The sequence below is a fragment of the Engystomops pustulosus genome, chromosome 8, assembly GCF_040894005.1.
Source record: "Engystomops pustulosus chromosome 8, aEngPut4.maternal, whole genome shotgun sequence".
Lineage (NCBI taxonomy): Eukaryota > Metazoa > Chordata > Amphibia > Anura > Leptodactylidae > Engystomops > Engystomops pustulosus.
The window spans coordinates 59,401,171-59,425,424 of record NC_092418.1 but is presented as its reverse complement, the minus strand read 5'-3'; the positions used below and the strand labels follow the sequence as shown (position 1 = coordinate 59,425,424).

The 24,254-nt window shown below is 41.6% G+C and overlaps 1 protein-coding gene across 4 annotated transcripts in view; it reads right to left on the bottom strand.

Annotated features, from left to right (window-relative positions):
• INPP1 (inositol polyphosphate-1-phosphatase) overlaps positions 1-3,726 on the bottom strand; it is a 174,094-nt gene extending 170,368 nt beyond the window's left edge. The window contains exon 1 of one of the 4 annotated variants that reach the window (XM_072120965.1): positions 3,548-3,726. The gene's annotated coding sequence lies outside the window, so the exon portion shown is untranslated. The other 3 variants (XM_072120962.1, XM_072120966.1, XM_072120964.1) reach the window with 3 other exon arrangements.
• Between the last annotated feature and the right edge of the window lie 20,528 nt (positions 3,727-24,254).

Here is a 24,254-nt window from a genome sequence, read left to right as displayed (position 1 = left end):
TCAATTCCACTCTTGATACATCCCATGATTTTATTTGCTTTAGCAGCAACCACCTGGCTCTGGTCACTAAAATTAAGTTTACCATGCACCAATACCCCCAAGTCCTTTTCAGCTTCAGTTTTACTAAGTAATTGACCGTTTAGAACATAATTATACTTTTTGTTTCCATGGCCCAAGTGCATAACTTTACATTTATCTACATTGAACTTCATCAACCATTTCTCTGCCCACTCCTCAAGCTTTCACAAATCCCACTGTAATGCTAAACTATCGACTTCAGTATTTATTACTTTACACAACTTAGTATAATCTGCAAATATTGAAACTTGACTGTGTAAACCCACTACAAGGTCATTTATAAAAATATTAAAAAGAAGTGGCCCCAATACTGACCCCTGTGGCACTCCACTGGTAACGTCAACCCAATCTGAGAATGTCCCATAAATGATGACCTCTGTTTTCTATCACTAAGCCAATTATTTACCCAAATACACAGATTTTCCCCAAGTCCCAGCAGTCTCATTTTATGTACAGGCAGTCCCCGGGTTACATACAAGATAGGGTCTGTAGGTTTGTTCTTAAGTTGAGTTTGTATGCAAGTCGGAACTGTATATTTTATCATTATAATCCCAGCCAGAACTTTTTTGGTCTCTGTGACAATTGGATTTTAAAAATGTTGGGTTGTCATAAGAATCAATATTAACACTAAAGCTTCATTACAGGCACATTTGATAACTGTTATAGCTGTTTATTGCAGCCTAGGACTAAAGTACAATAAATTACCAGTAGCCAGAGGTCCTTTTGTAACTATGGGTCGTATGTAAGTCGAGTGTTCTTAAGTAGGGGACCGCCTGTACTAACCTTTTATGTGGCACGATATCAAATGCCTTTAAAAAGTCCAGATATACACCATCCACAGCGTCCCCCAGATCAAGTCTGAAACTTACTTCCTCCTAGAACGTCTGACAGATTAGTCTGACAGGACCGATCTCTCATAAACCCATGCTGACGCTGGGTTATAAGGTTATGTGCAGTGAGATACTCCAGGATAGCATCTCTAACAAACCCCTCAAATATTTTCCCCACCACAGCAGTTAGACTCACGGGTCTGTAGTTTCCCGGACCGCTTTTTGATCCTTTTTTGTATATTGGTACCACATATGCTATACGCCAGTCCTGTGGGTAGAGGGTGGAGGAGGTTGACCAAATCCAGAGCATGGAGGAACTCAGGGCCTTAGACGACAATTCCCTAGAGACATAGCACAAGACCTGGACCAAATGGGTTACATTTAGGGAATCCCCTAAATGTAACCGATTTGGACCAGGTCAAGACTATGTTCCGACAGTTCCGTCCTGTGCTATCCCCCAATAACTGAATCCAGGTGGCTCCATAAAACCTACAGTGTCTATGAAAATATGCCTCACCCACACTTTTGCCCCCTACCTCCTATTTTCCCCAAAGTCGAAAATGGCACTTTTTTGCCATTTTGAAAAATATAAAAAATCCAATAAAAAGTGATCAAAAGGCTGTACAGTCCAAAATATACACTCACTGGCCACTTTATTAGGTACACCTGTCCAACTGCTCGTTAACACTTAATTTCTAATCAGCCAATCACATGGCGGCAACTCAGTGCATTTAGGCATGTAGACATGGTCAAGACAATCTCCTGCAGTTCAAACCGAGCATCAGTATGGGGAAGAAAGGTGATTTGAGTGCCTTTGAACGTGGCATGGTAGTTGGTGCCAGAAGGGCTGGTCTGGTATTTCAGAAACAGCTGATCTACTGGGATTTTCACGCACAACCATCTCTAGGGTTTACAGAGAATGGTCCAAAAAAGAAAAAAACATCCAGTGAGCGGCAGTTCTGTGGGCGGAAATGCCTTGTTGATGCCAGAAGTCAGAGGAGAATGGGCAGACTGGTTTGAGCTGATAGAAAGGCAATAGTGACTCAAATCGCCACCCGTTACAACCAAGGTAGGCAGAAGAGCATCTCTGAACCCACGGTACGTCGAACTTTGAGGCAGATGGGCTACAGCAGCAGAAGACCACACCGGGTGCCACTCCTTTCAGCTAAGAACAGGAAACTGAGGCTACAATTTGCACAAGCTCATCGAAATTGGACAGTAGAAGATTGGAAAAACGTTGCCTGGTCTGATGAGTCTCGATTTCTGCTGCGACATTCGGATGGTAGGGTCAGAATTTGGCGTCAACAACATGAAAGCATGGATCCATCCTGCCTTGTATAAACGGTTCAGGCTGGTGGTGGTGGTGTCATAGTGTGGGGAATATTTTCTTGGCACTCTTTGGGCCCCTTGGTACCAATTGAGCATCGTTGCAACGCCACAGCCTACCTGAGTATTGTTGCTGACCATGTCCATCCCTTTATGACCACAATGTACCCAACATCTGATGGCTACTTTCAGCAGGATAATGCGCCATGTCATAAAGCTGGAATCATCTCAGACTGGTTTCATGAACATGACAATGAGTTCACTGTACTCAAATGGCCTTCACAGTCACCAGATCTCAATCCAATAGAGCATCTTTGGGATGTGGTGGAACGGGAGATTCGCATCATAGATGTGCAGCCAACAAATCTGCGGCAACTGTGTGATGCCATCATGTCAATATGGACCAAAATCTCTGAGGAATGCTTCCAGCGCCTTGTTGAATCTATGCCACGAAGAATTGAGGCAGTTCTGAAGGCAAAAGGGGGTCCAACCCGTTACTAGCATGGTGTGTAGAAGCATGTGAGTGTAGAAGCATTGAAAACTTAGTAAAGAGTTGCAAAAATGACACCACCCACAGTTCCGAACACCGAAGTATGAAAAAGTTATTAGTGCAATTTTGTTACACAGAAAACAAGCCCTCACACGGCTCTCTACATGGAAAAATAAAAAGTTTGAAGGTGGGGAGTGAAAAATGGAAATGCAAAAATGAAAAAAAGTGGGAAGGGGTTAATGTTTTTATTCTCTTGTTGGATGCCTAAGTGAATACAATGCTTTTCTTTTATACTCCCAATATGGGCTGGGACCCCAACACCTGCCCATTCTGTGGGCGTTCTGCTTACTGTTGTTGTGGTTCTCAATAAAGATATTGAACCATATTATATTTCATTTTATCCAATTGCTGTCACCCTCAAAAGATAACAGTGCAGTTGTTATATGCAGTGCCTCAACATGACGACACACCCCTGTCATGGATCAGAATAGATGAGAATTGATTAATCAGCAGGGTACTGTGTAGTAAACCGCTACTTTTGTCAGTGTGTGATAGGTCCTGAAATCAATTTGTACGTTGACCTCTGGCCCTCCCCCATCATTACCTCAGAAACTGTCTGTGGCCTCTAGGCCCTCCCCATCATTACCTCAGAATCCGGCTGAGCCCCGTCTCTCCGAGCTTCATCCGTGGCAGTGACACATTTCCTGCTAATTTAATGCTAGAAAGCCCTTCCTCCAATTAACCATAGAAATGCTAGTGACTGCCTCCCAACTCAGGAGATTTAAAATTGTGACAGTTCCGTCCTGAAGAGGGCGCCACTTACCGAAGAAGACAAAACAGAAGGGCGTTATAAGCAGACGCAAACAGCCTGCAGTTGTGACGTATTCAGTCAGAGATCCGTTTGTAACAGTCTCTCCTCCTCGGCGGTCACTTCAATGGTGACTGGGCAGCTGCGGTTCCCAGGCAGCAATGCTGCGTTATACGAGTCACACACACTGACGCTTACATGGAGGCGCGGCTCCGGGGTTTCCTCCTCCCCTCCGCAGTCTTGTGGAGGCATGCTGGAAGCTACACTGGAAATGGAAGAAACCAGCATTTCTAGTTTTAACTCTGGCAAAGTTGCAATGGAGAACAAGAATCTGTACCTGAAATGACACAGTGTCTAAATGGTTGCTTTATAAAATAATGTTTTGAAAAGAACAAGCAAAAAGCAATGTAATAGCACAAGATGTGTACTGTACACATTATGGCACTGATGAGATTTCCTAAGCCTGGATCATCACTCAAGCCTGGAAAAGAATTTTCCCTGCAACTGTAGTTTTCTTTATATATTTATATTGTCACATCCAGAACAACGTTGGACATGAACGTTGGAAGTAGGTCCTAATACTGTTGTCCATATTCTACTATGTGCAGTTCAGAGGCAACTAAAATTGAATCACCAGAACTAGGTCCCACTGGAGGGACATTTATCAGGGTTTCTACTTCAGAAAACTGCTGTATTAGCCCTGAAATAATAATGCAGGATCCCCCACCGGGGCCTAGCCTTCTCTTGGGGGCCTGGAGGCAGCCGGGGCTCAGAATACCGGAGTGGCTGACGGTTGCGGCCTAGGCAGGCTAGTGTCACGGTGCTTGGTATGGGGACCGGATGGCTGTCCTACAGCCTGGCAGATCTCCAGCAGGTGGTGTTGGCAAGAAATGATGTAGAGGGAGAGGCTGATGTACTGGTTCTCCCTGGGGCAGCCCTAAGAGTGTGTAATAAAATATCGTATTAAATATTAAATCTTTCCCGTGTCCTTTAATATGTTCTTCCAAAAATAGAAGGACTCAGGATAATTATTATAAAAAGTTGCGTTTATTGTCGTCGTCCAGGTTGTAGAATACAGAATACTTGTGCAGATTATTAGTCATGTGTTACAGTCAGTCAGTCCTTGAAATTATGTTCATGTGAAGGTTTCATCATCTTGTGTTGGTCTTTCTTCCTCCATTCTTCATCTCCATCTTGTTTCCTTAAATCTCCTCCATATATCAGCGTGTGAGCGCGAGCTCGGTGTGTGTGATATGCTCAATGGTCTCCTCCCCCTTGGACCGAGTCACTTATAAAGAGTACAGTCCTATAGAGTTACATTATGAGCCAAACTCATCCATTGGCCTTGTTCATAACCTTATATGGTAACATTCCTTTATGACCAGCTAACACAGAGACCATTATATAGTAAAGCCATATGGATGTGGTTGGGGGTTGTTTCCTTCCATTGTATTTTACGTATACATCAAGAATGTCCATACAACTCAAGTACTGGCCATATATGGTCCTGATCTTACACTCATGATTATTACACACTTACTCACCATTTGTATTTTAATCCTCACATTTGTATCTCATTGACCATGTTGTGCTTGATCAACTCTTGAGTACATTTTCACGCCCAAATTAGAATATTGTTCATCAATAATATTTAACATTTCCCCCTCTTGAGGGCGAGATACATCTGTTTGATCCCTCAAAATACAATAACAATATTCAAATATATTATAAATCATTGGATGATCTTTCTTTTGTTTTGAATGCCTGTAATAATTAATTGTCCTTATATGAATATTAATATTAACTCATTACTATAAATTATGATATTAATAAATGTTATGGTGTACTGTGATCAAAATACAAATAAATTGATAGACTATACTAAATCTAAACTAGATGAAACTTCTTGTCATCTTCTTTTGGTCATCATCATCTTCTTGTCCAGTAGAAGGATTAATTACACCGTCTTTAGTATGTAGATGCCTTATTATTACTATTGATAGATTATTATGTGCAGAAACCTTTAATTACATTTCCTTGTTGTTAGTTTCTTCCAGTGCATAACACAAAGTCTTTGAAAGATATAGATGTAAAATCAAACTCTTCAGAAGGAACATGTACTTATGATATCCGTACAGCAGTCACCTCCTTGGAATTTACTTGACTCAAAATAATTGTTGTAATTTGAGTTCCCCTGGGAGTCATCAGTGCTCTCTTCACTGAAACAGCTGTGATAGCACTGCAAGGGTTAACATTGACAATGTCTCCTTCAGTAGCAAAGTGTAACCTTTTTTTTTTTTTTTAATAAATCTTTATTATCTTATAAACATTAAAAGAATAAGAACAACTTGTTCATGGGATACATTTCAAGAGATGCAAGATACAATGAGTTTTCACGTAAAAGTTTTCACATTTACATTTTGCATCTAGTTTTGCTTTGTCCAATTGTAATATTTACTATTTTGCAGATATGTTACATACATATATAATTTGTTTATTTTCAAAGTTTCTTCCCCCATTACCCTCCCATCCCGAGCCGGAGGAAAAGAAAAAAAAACAAAAAAACAAAAAGGGAGTTTAGAGGGGCACAATGAGGGAGTTCTTTTAGTGGCGATGGGCCTGGTTCCTTCTTAGCTATTTGATTGGTGTCCCCAGATCTTTTCCCAGTATTTGGTTTTCTTGATACGCGTATAATATATTTGTTCATATTTCTCTACTTTTTTACATACTACTTCCCATTGCTGTAATGTTGGGCCAGTTGTGGACTTCCACATTCTTGCAATTGTCACTTTAGCAAAGAGTGAGAGTGTGCAAATGGCTGCTATGTGGTGGTTCCCCAGCCCTGAACAGAGATCACAGCTAATCATATTAAGTATCAGTACCTTGGCCGAGTCCTCAATTGTAATACCCAGTCGTTGTTCCATCCTCTGATGTACCCCTTCCCAAAAAGGAGTAATTTTGGGGCACTTCCAAACCATGTGGAGGAACCCCGCCTCCTCTGACCCGCAGCGCCAACACTCTGTTCGTGTACTTCCACCCATTCTCATAATCCTTCGTGGAGAGTAATATATTCTATGTAAGAAGTTAAAATAAACCATCCTGTGATTCATATTCAGTGTGGAGTGTGTTATATTATTGAACGCCTTATTCCAATGTTCGGTGGTGACCTCCCCAATTTCTGATTCCCAGTGGCCCTGGGCCTTAAACCTCATGTGCTGAGTGTTTTCTATGTGTAGCATATTGTAAATCTTTGAAATTGTGAATTTGGTCCTGCCATCTGACCACAGTCTATCTATCAAAGTGTCTCTTTCTATCAAAAAGCTTTTTTTTCCCCCGGACCCTCTATATGCGTCCGTGAGCTGTGCGTAGTGAAAGTGATATTTTTTCCCCACTCCATATTTTTTTGTATCTCTATAAAGGGCATGGGGCGGCCATCATTAAAAAAGCTGTGCTACCCTATTAATCCCTCGGGATTTCCAACAATCCCCGCTTCCTCCCATTCTCCAAAATTCCCTGATGTGGGTGTTGTGCCACAACGGCGTGCTTTCAATTGAACCTTCTATCCTACCTATTTTCCTTAGTGTTTTCCATACCTCATTTAACATATTGCAAATTGCTTTTTTTTTCCCTGCCCCTTTACCAAGTTGCCCTGACTCTAGTGCTTCCATCCAGTGGTTGCAGCCCTTGACCTGTCTCAGGATGTTTTCCCTTACCACCGAATCCTTCCATCTACTTATATAACATATCTTAGCTGCTATATAGTACAGTTTGAAATTGGGGATTGACAGACCTCCTTCCCTGTACTTCTTGTGTAAATAATTGAGCTTTATCCTGACGTGTTTCCGTCCCCAGATTAGCTCATTAACCCCTTAACGCTCTGCGCCGTAGCTCTACGGCGCAGAGGTATAAGGGCTGTATGAAGAGGGCTCACGGGCTGAGTCCTCTTCATACAGAGGTGGGGGTTTTTGCATATTGCACAAAACCCCCACCGCTAATAACCGCGGTCGGTGCTTGCACCGATCGCGGCTATTAACCCTCTAAACGCCGCCCGCAAAGTCGCGGGCGCCGCCATCTTTTTTTCGATCGCCACGCCCCCGAACGTCATCGGGGGGCGGCGATCGGTTGCCATGGTAGCCTCGTGTCTTCTTTTGACACGAGGCTATCTGGCAGCTGCAGATTCGTTACAATGAGCCAGTGGCTCATTGTAATGAATGTGCTGCAAAAATGCCATATATTGCAATACAGAAGTATTGCAGTATATGGTAGGAGCGATCTGACTATCTAGGGTTAATGTACCCTAGATGGTCTAAAAGATAGTGAAAAAAAAAATTAAAAAAAAAGTTTAAAAAATAAAAAAAATTAATAAAATATTAAAAGTTCAAATCACCCCCCTTTCCCTAGAACGGATATAAAACATAATAAACAGTAAAAATCACAAACATATTAGGTATCACCGCGTCCCAAAATGCCCGATCTATCAAAATATAAAAACGGTTACGGCCGGCGGTGACCTCCGAGGCGGGAAATGGCGCCCAAATGTCCGAAATGCGACTTTTACACCTTTTTACATAACATAAAAAATGAAATAAAAAATTATCAAAATGTCGCACAGACCTCAAAATGGTAGCAATGAAAACGTCGCCTCATTTCGCAAAAAATGACCCCTCCCCCAGCTCCGTGCGCCAAAGTATGAAAAAGTTATTAGCGTCAGAAGATGGCAAAAATTTTTTTTTCTTTTTTGTACACATTCGTTTAATTTTTTAAAATGTATTAAAACACAATAAAACCTATATAAATTTGGTATCACCGCGATCGCACCGAACCAAAGAATAAAGTAGGCATATTATTTGGAGCGAAGAGTGAAAGTCGTAAAAACTGAGCCCACAAGAACGTGACGCACGTGCGGTTTTTTTTCAATTTTTCCACATTTGGAATTTTTTTTCAGCTTCGCAGTACACGGCATGTTAAAATAAATAACATTACGGGAAAGTAAAATTTGTTACGCACAAAATAAGCCCTCACACAGGTCTGTACACGGAAAAATGAAAAAGTTATGGATTTTTGAAGTTGGAGAGCGAGAAATGAGCCGGAAAACCCTCCGTCCTTAAGGGGTTAATCAGTCTCTCTATGAGTCGGAAAAGTTTGTCTTGGATCCACACGGGGGAGGCGGACAGTGCATATAGCAACTGTGGCAGAATTACCATTTTTAATAGTCCCACCCTGTCTGCCCTAGATAGAGGCATTTTAGCCATGTTGAGACCTTCTGTCTGAGTTTATTAACAACAGGAAGGACATTACGCTTGACAAACTCCTCTATGTTTGCAGTGATCTTAAGCCCGAGGTATTCCAACTCCTCCCCGGGTGGCAGTACGGTGACTCTCCCACAACTACCTAGTGGGACGTCTCCTAATGGTAGAAGCAGGGTCTTGTCCCAGTTAATCTCCAGGCCAGATCTTTCCCCGTATTCCTGAAATATCCGCATTACGCTTGGCACGGAGCTTTCTAGTTCTTTAAGACAGAGTAAAATATCATCTGCGTATAAAATGATTTTATCCGCTGAACCACCACATCCAAATCCAATGATGCTCCCTTCCTTTCTGATGATCGTAGCTAGTGGCTCAAGGAACAGGTCAAAGAGCATCGGAGAGAGGGGGCACCCTTGTCTGGTACCCCTCTCCAACCTTATCTGATTTGACCGCCTCCCGTTTACGTCAATCCTTGCCGTGGGTTCGTTGTACAACAGCTTCACCCAGGACAGGTAAGCCTGCCCAAAACCAAACCGTTCAAGGACAGCCCACAAAAATGGCCACTCCACCCTGCCGAACGCTTTGGACAGGATGGAGTGGTCGTCTCCCGGTCCTCTCAGCTGGATGTTTGCGAATAATCTGTCGAAGTTGTTAATCGTCGACCTCCCCGGTATGAATCCACTCTGATCTTGGTGAATTAGTTCACCTATCACCTTCTGCATCCTTAGCGCTAGCGTTTTTGCAAAAATTTTTATGTCTGTATTAAGCAAGGAGATTGGTCTGTAAGACTCACATTTCAGGGGGTTCTTATTTTTTTGGGGTATTAGGGTGACTATTGCTTCCCTCATAGAGTCAGGGAGCCTATCTCTGTCTCTCCCTGTCTTTAGTACTTGCAGGAGCATAGGAAGGAGGACATCCCCGAACCTTCTATAGATTTCAAAGGGAAGACCGTCCGATCCCGGGCTGGTGTTACCCTTTATTGATGCCAATGCCTGTGTAAGCTCCCCTAGAGTCAGAGGTGCACCCAGCTCCCTCTTCTGCACCTCCGTCAACTCGGGGGTGTCCACCTGCATTAGGTATCTAGCGATGTCCTCCCTCCCAGCCCCTAGTTGTGACTTGTACAGTACCGCAAAGAATTCCTCGAAGGCCCTAGTAATCTGTTCTTCCTTCATCACTACTAGGCCTTGGCTATCCTGGATTTGGGTGATCCTTTGTTTCCTGCCCTTCTCCTGTAGAAGTGTTTTTGCCCCCTAAAAAAAATTGCGTGTTGTGCCTTACGCTCCTGATGTTCTGAGTATTCTTTTTTGACCCTATGTAGCTGTAGACTATGTGCTACTGTAGGAGTGCTGCTAAATATCTCCTCTTGGTGTATAACCGCTTGTTTCAACTCATTTTCCCTTCTCTTGAAGGCTCCCTTAGTTCGGGTGATTTCCCTATGCCACCATCCCCGAATACAACCCTTTAGTGAGTCCCACACTGTTCCCATATCTGAGGAGTTAAGGTTGTGTGTCCAAAACTCCAATACTTCTCTCCTAAAACCGTCATCCTTAGATGTTATAACAGACATCCAGTGTGGGTTCAGTCTAAACGGACGTCTCCAACTGTCCTGGTTATCGTTCAGGCTCAACCCTATAACCACCATAGAGTGGTCGGAGTGGCTAGCGTTGACGTACTTCATGTGTTGGATGTGGCTTAGAGCGTTGTTCGTTGCTAACAGTAAGTCGATTCTTGACATTATTGTGTTTGCTCTGGAGAAACAGGAGTATGCCCTCTTATCCGCGTTTAAATGTCTCCAAACATCCACCCAACCAACCTCTCTGCAAAATTTTGCTAGTGGGGAAGTAGTACTACCAGGTGGGTCCTGAGGTCTATGGACATTCACCTTGTCCAGAACTGGGTTTAAGACGCAGTTAAAATCTCCACAGATATATGCGGGGTGTTCTCCCCTTGATGCCAAAAAAGCCATTGCTCTCCCCAACAAGAACACAGAGAATGGGGGTGGGATATACACGAACATGAGTGTGCATTTGATGCCATTGAATTTCCCAAACAAAAATACATATCTGCCCTCCCTGTCCAGCTCTGAGGCATACACCACACTTTCCAGGTTATTATGGATGTACACACTCACTCCCCTCGAGTATGCCGAGAAAACTGAGTGGTACTCCATGCCTGCCCATCTTCTCCTCACCCTAACCACTGTCTCTTCAGTCACGTGCGTTTCGATGAGACATATGATGGCAGGTGGGCGGGATTGTACAATGTCAAATACTATCCGTCTCTTGACCCTATCTCCTAACCCCCTGACATTCCAAACAATTACTGAAAACATTCAAAAAAAAAAAAAAGGGACCCCCACCCCCTCCGGCTCTCCCCCCCCCCCACATTAGTGTACCAGCTCTTCTTATGGTACTCCGACTAGGGGTTGACCCTTTGTCTCCCCTCCGTCCCACTACGCATCTCCAGTTCCAACCTAAATTTACTTTCTAGAGCCCCTTTGATTCTACCCACTTCATACTCTCTTCGACTGTGTCGAAGAAAAGAGACCTCTGCTCATAAATTACTCGTAAACGAGCAGGGAAATATGTTATGTTTATGCATTGATATTACTGTCCAACGGGTGAGTCCAGTATTAGTAGCGGTATATAAAGCAGTTAGTTAAGTTAGTATGGTTACGATGTCATACATCTCAGCGTGACAGACAGGCAGCCAGGTATAAAGCCGAAGTATGGAAAAACACTGAAGATCACCTCACCAGTAGGGTCCACGGCGGTCCTCTAGATCCAGGGCTTCCCAACCTGAGCCCGAGCCGACAGCCAATTCTCTGAAGGGCAGGTCCGCCCGTGGTGGAATCCAATCAGGGGTATAGCTGAAGCAAAATACCTTATGCCGCGTAGTACGTCTCGGCCGTCCCCTCAGTACACTGCGGGACTGTATGGCTATCGTCTCAGGAGCCCCTTGTAGTCATCCGGGAGTGTCTGCTCTGCATGGTCGATGTTCAACGCTGCATTTAATGCACAGCTGAACTCGTCCCGGGACTGCCTTCTCCGAAGCGCTCCCGTCCTCTCATCCAGGTCGGGTAGAGCAGGCGGCTTTCGGGGTCGGGTAGGGCAGGCAGCGTTCCGGGGCTGTGCTCGTGGAGAGCCTCATGGGACGGGGAGGAGCCTTGGACGCGGCGTTTTCACGTCATGCCGCACCTACCCCTCCCTCCCTTTGATATGCAAAGTGTAACCTTAGTCACAGTTGTATCAATAACCCATTTCTCACCGGTTTGGTGACATCTTTGACCAAAACATTCTTGATAACAACTCAGTCAAATTTTCATCATCTGGATGTATCTCAATAATAATAATCAGCTGTCATTCATTCAGTGATAACACAGTACATCGGATAAGTCCATAAGGTGTAACATTATCACATTCATGTTGTTACCTAAGACATCTGCACATCAATCCTTTACCTTCATGGGATTTATAGCACTTGAAATTGTTAATACCAGTCTTTGATCCATAATAAATCTCAAAGTCTTTTCCATTTATTTGGAGACTTGATTGAAGAAATCTTCTTTTTCCCTAAATCTACACCAAAATCGGTGAATATACCTGACTTATAACGATCACAGTGAACCATATCATTCATTTTTGTTACTAATAACCGATTAATATTGTTTATTAAATACTGCTTAAAAATAACAAATATTATCAATAATAATCACATTAATATTGACAAATGTTAGGAATCCTGTTGGATCTCCGGTACATCATGTGGTTCCTTATTAATTGAATTCAAGAACAAGAGCCATTTATTTAATGAATACCTTAAGATTACCCTAATACCTTTAATCAAATATGCATATAACCCAAATATTTATTTAATCACACTTCAATGTTCCATTCTTTTTCGTAACAACCATTTTGTCTTTTGAATGAAAACCATTCTCTTACTGTACTGTATATTGTATTCTTTAATTCCAAACTTTTCATCAATCCCCTCATACTGAATTTAGTATGGATAACCCTTCACATATATTATTCATCCCTGTCAACCAATGAACCTTCAGTTACTCAGAATATTAAACTTATGCATTGTCAGTGATCTTGCTCCATGGATTATACCATAGACCCTTCTTGACTGAAACATAATCCTACTGAATCTCTGTAGGTAAGCATCCTTATAATATTATAGATAGATGGTCAGTCATTGCATATTTTGTCAAATAAACCCCCCAAAAAAATAAATAAATACATCATGTATGTTCCCTTAAATTGCATGTATAACATTGTGTATGTCTAGAAATGTACGTGTTATGTGTGTGTACATTTATGTAAGTCATAGAAAAACAATTAAAATAAAAGTAAAATCCCCAAAACTTCACACATTCCTCATATACTGATGTATATGGACTTGTTCATTGTCCATTAATGAACGCTTAAATTTACCATTTACCATTAAATTCAACCACAATTTCACTTTAGACATGAAGTACTTCATTTTGGACAACAAATAACATAAAAGACAAACGATTTTTATTCTCAGGCCTGACAATAGATCTGCAGATCACAGGATACAACAGGTTTCTCCTATATGACTTTCTGTAACCATCTGCCTCTGTTCTCTCTATACTCTGTCTCTGATCCTGTGATTCGTTCTTCCTCTGATACTTTCTAACATTATCTAAAGATTTTGTGGCATCTAATAAAGAAGGTTTATCTGAAGCAAATACAAGTGCAACAGCATTAAGAAATGTAAATTTCTTAATAAATTCTCTCACTATTAAGTGAGGATTGAAAATTCCAATTGCATTACATGTTCTCTCAAACATTGACATAAATGAGAAGGTACATTCCTTTCTACCAATTTTCATTTCGTGTAAAATCTCGTATGAAGGCATGCTGTCACTTGTAGTGCACCAGAGTAACTTCTTCAATCTGTCTACGTCACTGTCATGTGACCACTCCCTAGACTCAATATCAAGTAAATCTTCTGATTCTAATTTTAAACAACTGATTTTTCTGTTCATTTGATAAATCAAATTTCTCCACAAAACTCTCAAACATTTCATGATTCCTGCACACATGGATTTTTTCATCATATGTGGGAACCTCTTTGCAAAGATTTAATAAATGCTTCTGCATTTTTAACTTTAAACTGGATTCTTTCATCTCCAATATCTGTCTCTGAAAAGACTCTTCCATGTCTGTAGAGACAGAGTCACCTCCAGCAGAGAGAACACAGACCTGTCCCTGGTCATTCTGCTGAGTTACATCATCATTTACATCATCACATGTATTACCTTCACTATCCATCTCCTCATAGATCACATTATCTGTATTAAGAGTAGAACTAGTGCTCCTGACTATGGATCTGTCTAGCACTGCCTGATGATAGACTTTTACCATCTGCAGAATGTTTCTCAATTTCTCTTTGTCTTTACTGACAGAAACACGTTTACTTTCTATCTTTTTATTCTCCTTTCCGCATTCATCATATAAACTTAACCAAACAGTTTCTAGATCTGACTGATCACTAGGCACATACTTAAACTCTAAGTTACATTTCTTAGTAAAAGAATCAATGATTTCCATACTTACAACCTTGGAATCCTGACACCTGTTGTCCTCCTCAGGCCGCTGTCTGTCGTACGTCTGGGAAAGATCACGTGCATCACTCCAATAGATTCTTCTTTGTTGATTTCTCTAACACTTGCACCAACATGAGAGTCAATTGGAATTCCCCCCTTTGCAAGTGTTAGAGGAGAATATAAAAAATTTTTAAAAAACAAAGTCGTAGGCTGGCTCACCAAATGTAATAAAATATCGTATTAAATATTAAATCTTTCCTGTGTCCTTTAATATGTTCTTCCAAAAATAGAAGGACTCTATTAGGATAATTATTATAAAAAGTTGCGTTTATTGTCGTCGTCCAGGTTGTAGAATACAGAATACTTGTGCAGATTATTAGTCATGTGTTACAGTCAGTCAGTCCTTGAAATTATGTTCATGTGAAGGTTTCATCATCTTGTGTTGGTCTTTCTTCCTCCATTCTTCATCTCCATCTTGTGTCCTTAAATCTCCTCCATATATCAGCGTGTGAGCGCGAGCTCGGTGTGTGTGATATGCTCAATGTTCTCCTCCCCCTTGGACCGAGTCACTTATAAAGAGTACAGTCCTATAGAGTTACATTATGAGCCAAACTCATCCATTGGCCTTGTTCATAACCTTATATGGTAACATTCCTGTATGACCAGCTAACACAGAGACCATTATATAGTAAAGCCATGTGGATGTGGTTGGGGGTTGTTTCCTTCCATTGTATTTTACGTATACATCAAGAATGTCCATACAACTCAAGTACTGGCCATATATGGTCCTGATCTTACACTCATGATTATTACACACTTACTCACCATTTGTATTTTAATCCTCACATTTGTATCTCATTGACCATGTTGTGCTTGATCAACTCTTGAGTACATTTTCACACCCAAATTAGAATATTGTTCATCAATAATATTTAACAGAGTGTTTAGTATGTGTCCCTAGTAGATGGATGGGGAGCCCTGGGTGGTGATACAGCTGTAGCAGGGACCAGACGTAGGCAATGTTGTGCATAAAAGTAACTTACAGTTTTTTATTCAACCAACGGTAACAACACACCAAACGATTCGGTACAAATGCAGTACTGGAGTGATTGTGGAGAGGAGTTGTGTCACCAGCCTGGATGCAGGGGCAGGCTGGGATGTAGCTGTGTCCAATCCTGGAAGCTGCAGCTTTGTCCTGTTTGTGGTTCAGTATCACTCCGTGCCAGGTTGATGAGCTGAGGCCTAGTAGCTTCTCCTGTGGTGAGAGATGGGCCTGAGAGATCTGCTCTCTCTGAAGTTTCTGGAACTCTCTCCCAGCTCTGACTGACTAACTCCTCCCCTGACTAAGGGTTTAGTTACTCCCTTGTCAGGTGGTCTCCTCCTCCAATCACACTCCAGTTACAAACAGTGGAACATGATTGGATGATGACATTGCTTTAACCCTTGCCTATCCAGGCAGAATCTACCGCTGCTCAATTGCCTCTATATGTATTGCATAGGAAAAGGGCTTATTCGCAATTCCTCTACCATGCGCATTGGCAGGGACGCAATAACAATGCCTTGGAAACTGCCAACACTAAGGTGAACACGAGTTATGACTTTTAAGCAAAATACACCAGTTAACAGCTGGCATAGTTGCGGCCGCTAGATGTAAGCCTCTTGATGTATCTGGTGGGGCTTCAATCATATGGAATATGGTATTGATTAATCTCCCCCTGGAGTCAGTAATGTGATTACCCACTCCACCGCCCGCCTCGCTTCTCTACGCCCCCTCCATGCCCACATGGCATGGAGTTTGCATAGTCCCTATTGTAATCGCCAATCCTTGCACTGTGCATGAATTTGTGATTATTTCACTGCTTCTACCCCAGAAAACTGGTTTAGAAGCAATGATAAATGTCCCCCATTACCTCCATTTATTAATTGTCACGGCAAGGACTGCACTGCCTCGTCAAGTGACTTGTGGTGCGACTCTCCTGGTTAATTTAGCCTACTCAAACTTCCGCTCACCTTTCACTCAGGGAACAAATTAAGCATAAATCCCACCTCACAGTTCCAGCACTCCAATTATGTATCCACTGCCACCGCTTTTTAAATTTATACTGGGACCAATAAGTATCCCACTCTACATCCGCTTTTGCCTCTCAAGCAGGCACCTTGTCACACCACTACACATGGACGCTCAGCTCTCTAGCAGTATTTAGACTCAAATTGCATTGCTATAAATGAAGATCTTTTGACCAAGAGGTAATGTGATTGGATATATGTGAAATATAAAATTTTACTTTTATTTACATTCATTTAATAGATACACCAGAGCTAAGTCTGTATTTGTCTCTGGTTGAAAATGGGTATACTGAACCGAAAATTCTTTAAAAGATATGATGGTAGTGGATATATACTTGTAAATGTTATACTACCATATAGGGTGACCTTTCAGGTCTCTGACCGTGGGTGGGTGTGCGTGCAAGTCTTCTTGTCTCAATTGAAAATGAGAGTGAATTTATCAATTGTGGATGCCACTGGGCTTCTATGGGCTTTAAGTGGTGCACCTTAGGATGGTCTCCAGCGCACACTGAGGGAATCCACTCTTTGGTGGTGTATTTTGAATCCTCTCTTTGTCTGTATTCGCACACACTCTCAAGGAAGGGGTATTATAGGAATTGTCACACACTCTCACTTGCATCACCACTGTTCACACACTTAAAATCCCACTAGTATCTGGTTGTCTCCCTATATGAAAGGTAAGTAAATGATAAACCTAACAATATGTCACTGCAGTCCGACATATATATAGTCTCAGGCTGTCCACTACATAGCATCACTATGTTAAAACCTGTGCCGCTCAATCAGCCCCCCCGACATGTTTCGCCATAATCTGGCGTTCTCAGGGGGTATCAGGGCTGAACTGATGTGTTTGGCGTGTCAGTGTCACCTTATAAAACCTTTGTCCAATGACGTCATTCCCTTGGGTGTGCGTTGGACGGACCAATCGGCTAATGAGGAGTCATCCCCAGGCGTCAGCTGATTGTTTGTGCCGCTGCGCCCCGTCGGTAATTGGTTAGGAGGAAAGGACGGTCCCTCCTCTGATATTCGCTCCTCATAGGTTCCCACCTGTGTCTGTCAAGATGCCGTCGTACGAGCGTCATTTTCATGGAGACGGTAGAGCAGGGAGGGTACTTGTCTCAGTTCGGCGCACACAGATAGGTGACCTACACAAGATGAATCCAAAAACGGGGGTTTTTTATTTCGTATCTCTGGAACACAACGCGTTTCGGAGTCTACAATGACTCCTTTATCAAGTGGATAGATACAGCTTCGGGGAATCGGTCCTTCACCCACGCTGCAGTATCTACCCACTTGATAAAGGAGTCATTGTAGACTCCGAAACGCGTTGTGTTCCAGAGATACGAAATAAAATACCCCCGTTTTTGGATTCATCTCGTGTATGTCACCTATCTGTGTGCGCCGAACTGAGACAAGTACCCTCCCTGCTCTACCGACTACGCTTCCAGACCAGTTTGGCAACCGCGTCTTGATGACCCTTGTTCACGGGCAGCACCAGGAGACATTAACCATCTACACTTTCATTAGAGTTGTGCCTAAATCAGCACAACCACATCCGGTGAGCCTCTCTCCATTCTTCCTAGTCAGCACCATAAGCTACTACCATACTACTCAATGAGCGCTTTTCTGGTCTCTCCTTGTCCGCCTTTCTATACGATTGTCATGGAGACGCGATTGGTAATTTTTTTTCTCTCTGGCGCACGCTGTCGCGCATGCGCGCTAGATAGTCAGCCAGGTCGAATCATCATCCTGTATATCCGGTAACCATGGCGACGATTGTTGTGCAGGCGCGGCAATTTTAGAATGATATCCACACTGGTGGGATCAATGGGTAAGTAGATAATAAATATTCATCGAAGGTAAAAGTAAGTAAATAATAGACTAAGGTAGAGTCAGAATGATTCTTGACCGAGAGGGGAATGATCTTGATGGTAATTTTAAATTGGTCGATGAGGTCATCCATGCTTTATGTATGTGAATGATCGTAAATGATCGAAAAAGGTGACAGGGACAGTTTTCGGAACGGAAATATACGTTTTTCAACCAGCATTTGAAGTTTACTTTTGAGAAGAACTTTTATAAGTTACCACATTGTTGGTTTGTTAAAGATGTTTTGAGGAACAAAAGTTGCTACTTGCATTCAAATGAAGGGTGTGAAGGTAAAACCTTCATTTAATCCACTTGGGCTCAGGCTTTTTAGCCGATAAATCCATTTGGCTTCCAGTTGCATTAATTGGCGGTCAATATTACCCTTTCTAGGGCCAGTTTTGAGGGTGTCTATCCCCCAAAAACGGAGGTGCTCCATGTCTCCGTTATCTTTCAGACGTATATGTCTTGCTAAAGAAGTATCTTTCCCAGTCCTGGTGGCACTTAAATGTGAAGAAATGCGTCTTCTGAATTCTTGGGTCGTCTTTCCCACATAAAACTTAGGACAGCTACATCTTGCCACATAGATGACATTTGTGGTTTTACAGTTAATAAATTTTCGGATGTCGTATGTTTTATTATCCACAGGGTTTGTGAAGCTCTTTGTTTTTTAAATTTGTTTGCAGAATGTACATGTACCACATGGCAAGGATCCCTTTAAAAAGCTTTGCAACCAATCATTACCTTTGGAAATTTTATCAGATAGGTGACTGTGTACTAAGAGATCTCTTAAATTCCTACCTCTGCGATAGGTGATGGAAGGGTATGATGGTAGGATATTTGTAAGATCTTTATCATTGCTGAGGATCGGCCAAAGTGACTTTATTATTTCTAAAACTTCCTGTGAGTAGGCGTCATACGTACCGATACATCTCGCCCGTTTGATCTCATCTTGTTGAGGTTTGGTTAATAATAGATCATCTCTTTTTAGGGATTTACTCGATGGTAAGCTTTATGTAGTGTTTTTTTAGGGTATCCCCTCTCCCTAAATCTATTGTAGAGACTAGAGCATTCATTTTCAAAGTCCACCTCCGTGGAACAATTTCTCCTTGCCCTAATATACTGGCCTACTGGTATTCCCCTTTTCAGGGGTTGTGGGTGCCAGCTCTCCCAATTTAGGAGATTGTTGGTGGCAGTATCCTTTCGGTAAATCATCGTGTGTAAGTGCCCTGTGTGCTCTTTGGTGATCGTGAGATCTAGGAAGTTAATCCGGTTTTGATCAATTTCTGAAGTGAATTTCATAAAAATTGTGTTCGGATTTAATTTTTGAACAAATTCATGGAAGGTGGGGATGTCTCCCTCCCAGAGGACCAGCACGTCATCTATATACCTGCCCCAGAATAATACATGTTTAGTGTATGGGGCGAGTTCTTCCGTGAAGACGTGCTGGTCCTCCCACCAACCTAAAAAAAGATTCATGTAAGTGGGTGCACAAGTGGTGCCCATGGCGGTGCTCTTCAACTGATGGTAAAGGACACCACCAAAAAGAAAATAATTGTGTGTTAATAAGAAAGTAAGAAGGTTGATGGTAAATTGATTGTGCTGATAGTATTGTGTGCTTTTGGTGTTGAGGTAAAATTGAACTGCTTTTATTCCTAGTTGGTGTTGGATACTGCTGTAAAGTGTCTCTACATCTAGACTGGCTAGGTATGTCTGTTGAGTCACAGTAATGTCATGTAGTTTACAGATAACGTCCTTTGTATCTTTCAAAAAGGATGGTAGTGAGGCTACAAAAGGTTGTAGAATTTTGTCTACATATTTACTTATTCCTTGTGTTAAATTATCGTTGCCGGAGACAATTGGTCTCCCAGGTATAGGTTTTGTAGCTTTATGAATTTTTGGGAGGGCATAAAAAGTATCCACTGTAGGTTTGGGGTTCAACATAAACTTATACTCATCTGGAGTAATTAGTTGATTTGCCTTAGCCTCATCGAGGATATGAGTTAATTCAGATAGGTAAATAGAGGTAGGATCTTTTTGGAGGATCTCATATGTTTCCCGGTCATTGAGTAGTTTCTTGGCCATTAGAATGTAATCAGTTCGATTCATGAGAACAGTGTTGCCACCCTTATCAGATGGTTTGATTATTATCTGATCTAGGGTCCTTAGTTCTTCTAATGCTTTTTGTTCATCTTTGTTTAGATTTGCTGCTGTTTTATTTTTGGATGTTCTCAGGTTCTCCAGCATTTGTGTGGCCATGTCCACAAAGGTTTGGATATTTGGGTACTGGGAAAAAGGCAGCATGATTTTAGATTTGGGTCTTAGATTGGTAAGTGGTGCTTGGATAGATTCAGGAGTGCTTATGTTTTCATCCTCTAACTGTTGGAGTATATTGAGTATTCTGATGTCATTTTTATCCATTGTATCCTGACCATTGTCGGGTGAGGTGAAACTTTTTTGTAAGGCTAATTTCCGAGCAAAAAGGTTAATGTCCTTTATCCACAGGAATTTGTCGAAGTCGCGGATAGGTGTAAAGGACAGTCCTCTTCTCAATAGGAGTAACTGTGCCTCAAATGGTTTGTGTGAGGACAAGTTGATGACTAGTTTGTTCCTCTCATTCTGTTTAAATATGTTTAAGTTTGTATTTAGGTCACGTTGTACCCCCATTTTCCTCTTTCTTTGAGGCTCTGTTGTGGTATCCCCCCCCCCCCTAAAAAAGGGGTCCTTGGTGGTGCATTTGTACTTTCTGCTACCACCATGGGGAACAGAGTTCCTGTGGTAGTAATGTTCGGCATAGTTTGTATTGGATTCTCCATATTCGTCACTTTTGAGTGTGCCAGTGGTAATGTTTGGACTTGTGTCATGGTGGGTCTTTGAGTGACGATATTTGTCTGGAGGGTATGTGTTGGTGAGATAGTAGATGATTGTGATTGTAAGGAGTAATTTTTGTGGGTTGGATTGCTTGTCGATCCCCATTTTTCAGTTGCTCTATTTTGTGGCGTTTTTTTCGACTGTTGGTAGTTTCTAATTCTGCCTTTTCGTTTAGTGCCTCCTCTCTGAGATGATATTGAGATTGTATCGTCAGTGCCTGAGGTCTCTGTTTCAGATACTTCTGTGTTTAATCCTGAATTGTTGGTTTTGTTTTTAAACCTATTCTGTGTTCTCTGTGTGTAGACCTGTCCTGTCTCAAAGTCGTTTCTGTCACGAATGTACTTTTTATGTTTTCTTTCTTTTATTTCATTCGTAAGTGTACTGATGTTTATTTGTAATTTGTCCTCATGACTTTTAAATTCTGTGTGCGTTCTAAAAATCTGAATTTCCTTAATTTCCTTTTCCAGTTGTTCACTAGTTTTTTGTAGGAAGCTTTTTTCGTATTCACACAAATAATTTATGAGGCGTAACGAGCTTTCTGTGAGAATCTGTTGCCAACCTTTAATGAAATTGGCATCTTCTTGATGTGCATTTGGGAGAAGATTAATGCGTAGACCCCTGTACACTATCTTTTGCTGTAAATATGTTTCTAGACTTAATATCTCCCAATTGGAGCGTATATATTGTTTATATGTTTTCGTAAGGTCTTTAAACGCTGTTTGTATGTTTGACTGGCTAAGTGGGAGTGATTCCCTAGAGAATACTAAAGATGCCCCTGTCGAAATGTAATCAAAGTCCACCTTTTGGGAAAGGAAGCTTGCCATTTGAGGGTAATTTGTTAGTCTACCTGTGCTGTTGCAACTGTGTTCCCTTCTAGATCTTTCCTTAGGGGTGATCACCCCTCCAAATGAGACTGGAAGTAAGAAATAGATCGAAAAGATCCAGAGATTTAAATTATGGTTTAGACCTATTATAAATCAATATTTGGACTCAAATTGCATTTCTGCAAATGAAGGTCTTTTGACCAGAGCTAAGTCTGTATTTGTCTCTGGTTGAAAATGGGTATACTGAACCGAAAACTCTTTAAAAGATATGATGGTAGTGGATATATACTCGCGTCTCCATGACAATGACGCTCGTACGATGGCATCTTGACAGACACAGGTGGGAACCTATGAGGAGAGAATATCAGCTGACGCCTGGGGATGACTCCTCATTAGCCGATTGGTCCGTCCAACGCACACCCAAGGGAATGACGTCATTGGACAAAGGTTTTATAAGGTGACACTGACACGCCAAACACATCAGTTCAGCCCTGATACCCCCTGAGGACGCCAGATTATGGCGGAACATGTCGGGGGGGCTGATTGAGCGGCACAGGTTTTAACATAGTGATGCTATGTGGTGGACAGCCTGAGACTATATATATGTCGGACTGCAGCGACATATTGTTAGGTTTATCATTTACTTACCTTTCATATAGGGAGACAACCAGATACTAGTGGGATTTTAAGTGTGTGAACAGTAGTGATGCAAGTGAGAGTGTGTGACAATTCCTATAATACCCCTTCCTTGAGAGTGTGTGCGAATACAGACAAAGAGAGGATTCAAAATACACCACCAAAGAGTGGATTCCCTCAGTGTGCGCTGGAGACAATCCTAAGGTGCACCACTTAAAGCCCATAGAAACCCAGTGGCATCCACAATTGATAAATTCACTCTCATTTTCAATTGAGACAAGAAGACTTGCACGCACACCTACCCACGGTCAGAGACCTGAAAGATCACCCTATATGGTAGTATAACATTTACAAGTATATATCCACTACCATCATATCTTTTAAAGAATTTTCAGTTCAGTATACCCATTTTCAACCAGAGACAAATACAGAATTAGCTCTGGTGTATCTATTAAATGAATGTAAATAAAAGTTAAATTTTATATTTCACATATATCCAATCACATTACCTCTTGGTCAATAGTCCTTCATTTGCAGAAATGCAATTTGAGTCCAAATATTGATTTATAATAGGTCTAGACCATAATTTAAATCTCTGGATCTTTTCGATCTATTTCTTACTTCCAGTCTCATTTGCAGGGGTGATCACCCCTAAGGAAAGATCTAGAAGGGAACACAGTTGCAACAGCACGGGTAGACTAACAAATTACCCTCAAATGGCAAGCTTCCTTTCCCAAAAGGTGGACTTTGATTACATTTCGACAGGGGCATCTTTAGTATTCTCTAGGGAATCACTCCCACTTAGCCAGTCGAACATACAAACAGCGTTTAAAGACCTTACGAAAACATATAAACAATATATACGCTCCAATTGGGAGATATTAAGTCTAGAAACATATTTACAGCAAAAGATAGTGTACAGGGGTCTACGCATTAATCTTCTCCCAAATGCACATCAAGAAGATGCCAATTTCATTAAAGGTTGGCAACAGATTCTCACAGAAAGCTCGTTACGCCTCATAAATTATTTGTGTGAATACGAAAAAAGCTTCCTACAAAAAACTAGTGAACAACTGGAAAAGGAAATTAAGGAAATTCAGATTTTTAGAACGCACACAGAATTTAAAAGTCATGAGGACAAATTACAAATAAACATCAGTACACTTACGAATGAAATAAAAGAAAGAAAACATAAAAAGTACATTCGTGACAGAAACGACTTTGAGACAGGACAGGTCTACACACAGAGAACACAGAATAGGTTTAAAAACAAAACCAACAATTCAGGATTAAACACAGAAGTATCTGAAACAGAGACCTCAGGCACTGACGATACAATCTCAATATCATCTCAGAGAGGAGGCACTAAACGAAAAGGCAGAATTAGAAACTACCAACAGTCGAAAAAAACGCCACAAAATAGAGCAACTGAAAAATGGGGATCGACAAGCAATCCAACCCACAAAATTACTCCTTACAATCACAATCATCTACTATCTCACCAACACATACCCTCCAGACAAATATCGTCACTCAAAGACCCACCATGACACAAGTCCAAACATTACCACTGGCACACTCAAAAGTGACGAATATGGAGAATCCAATACAAACTATGCCGAACATTACTA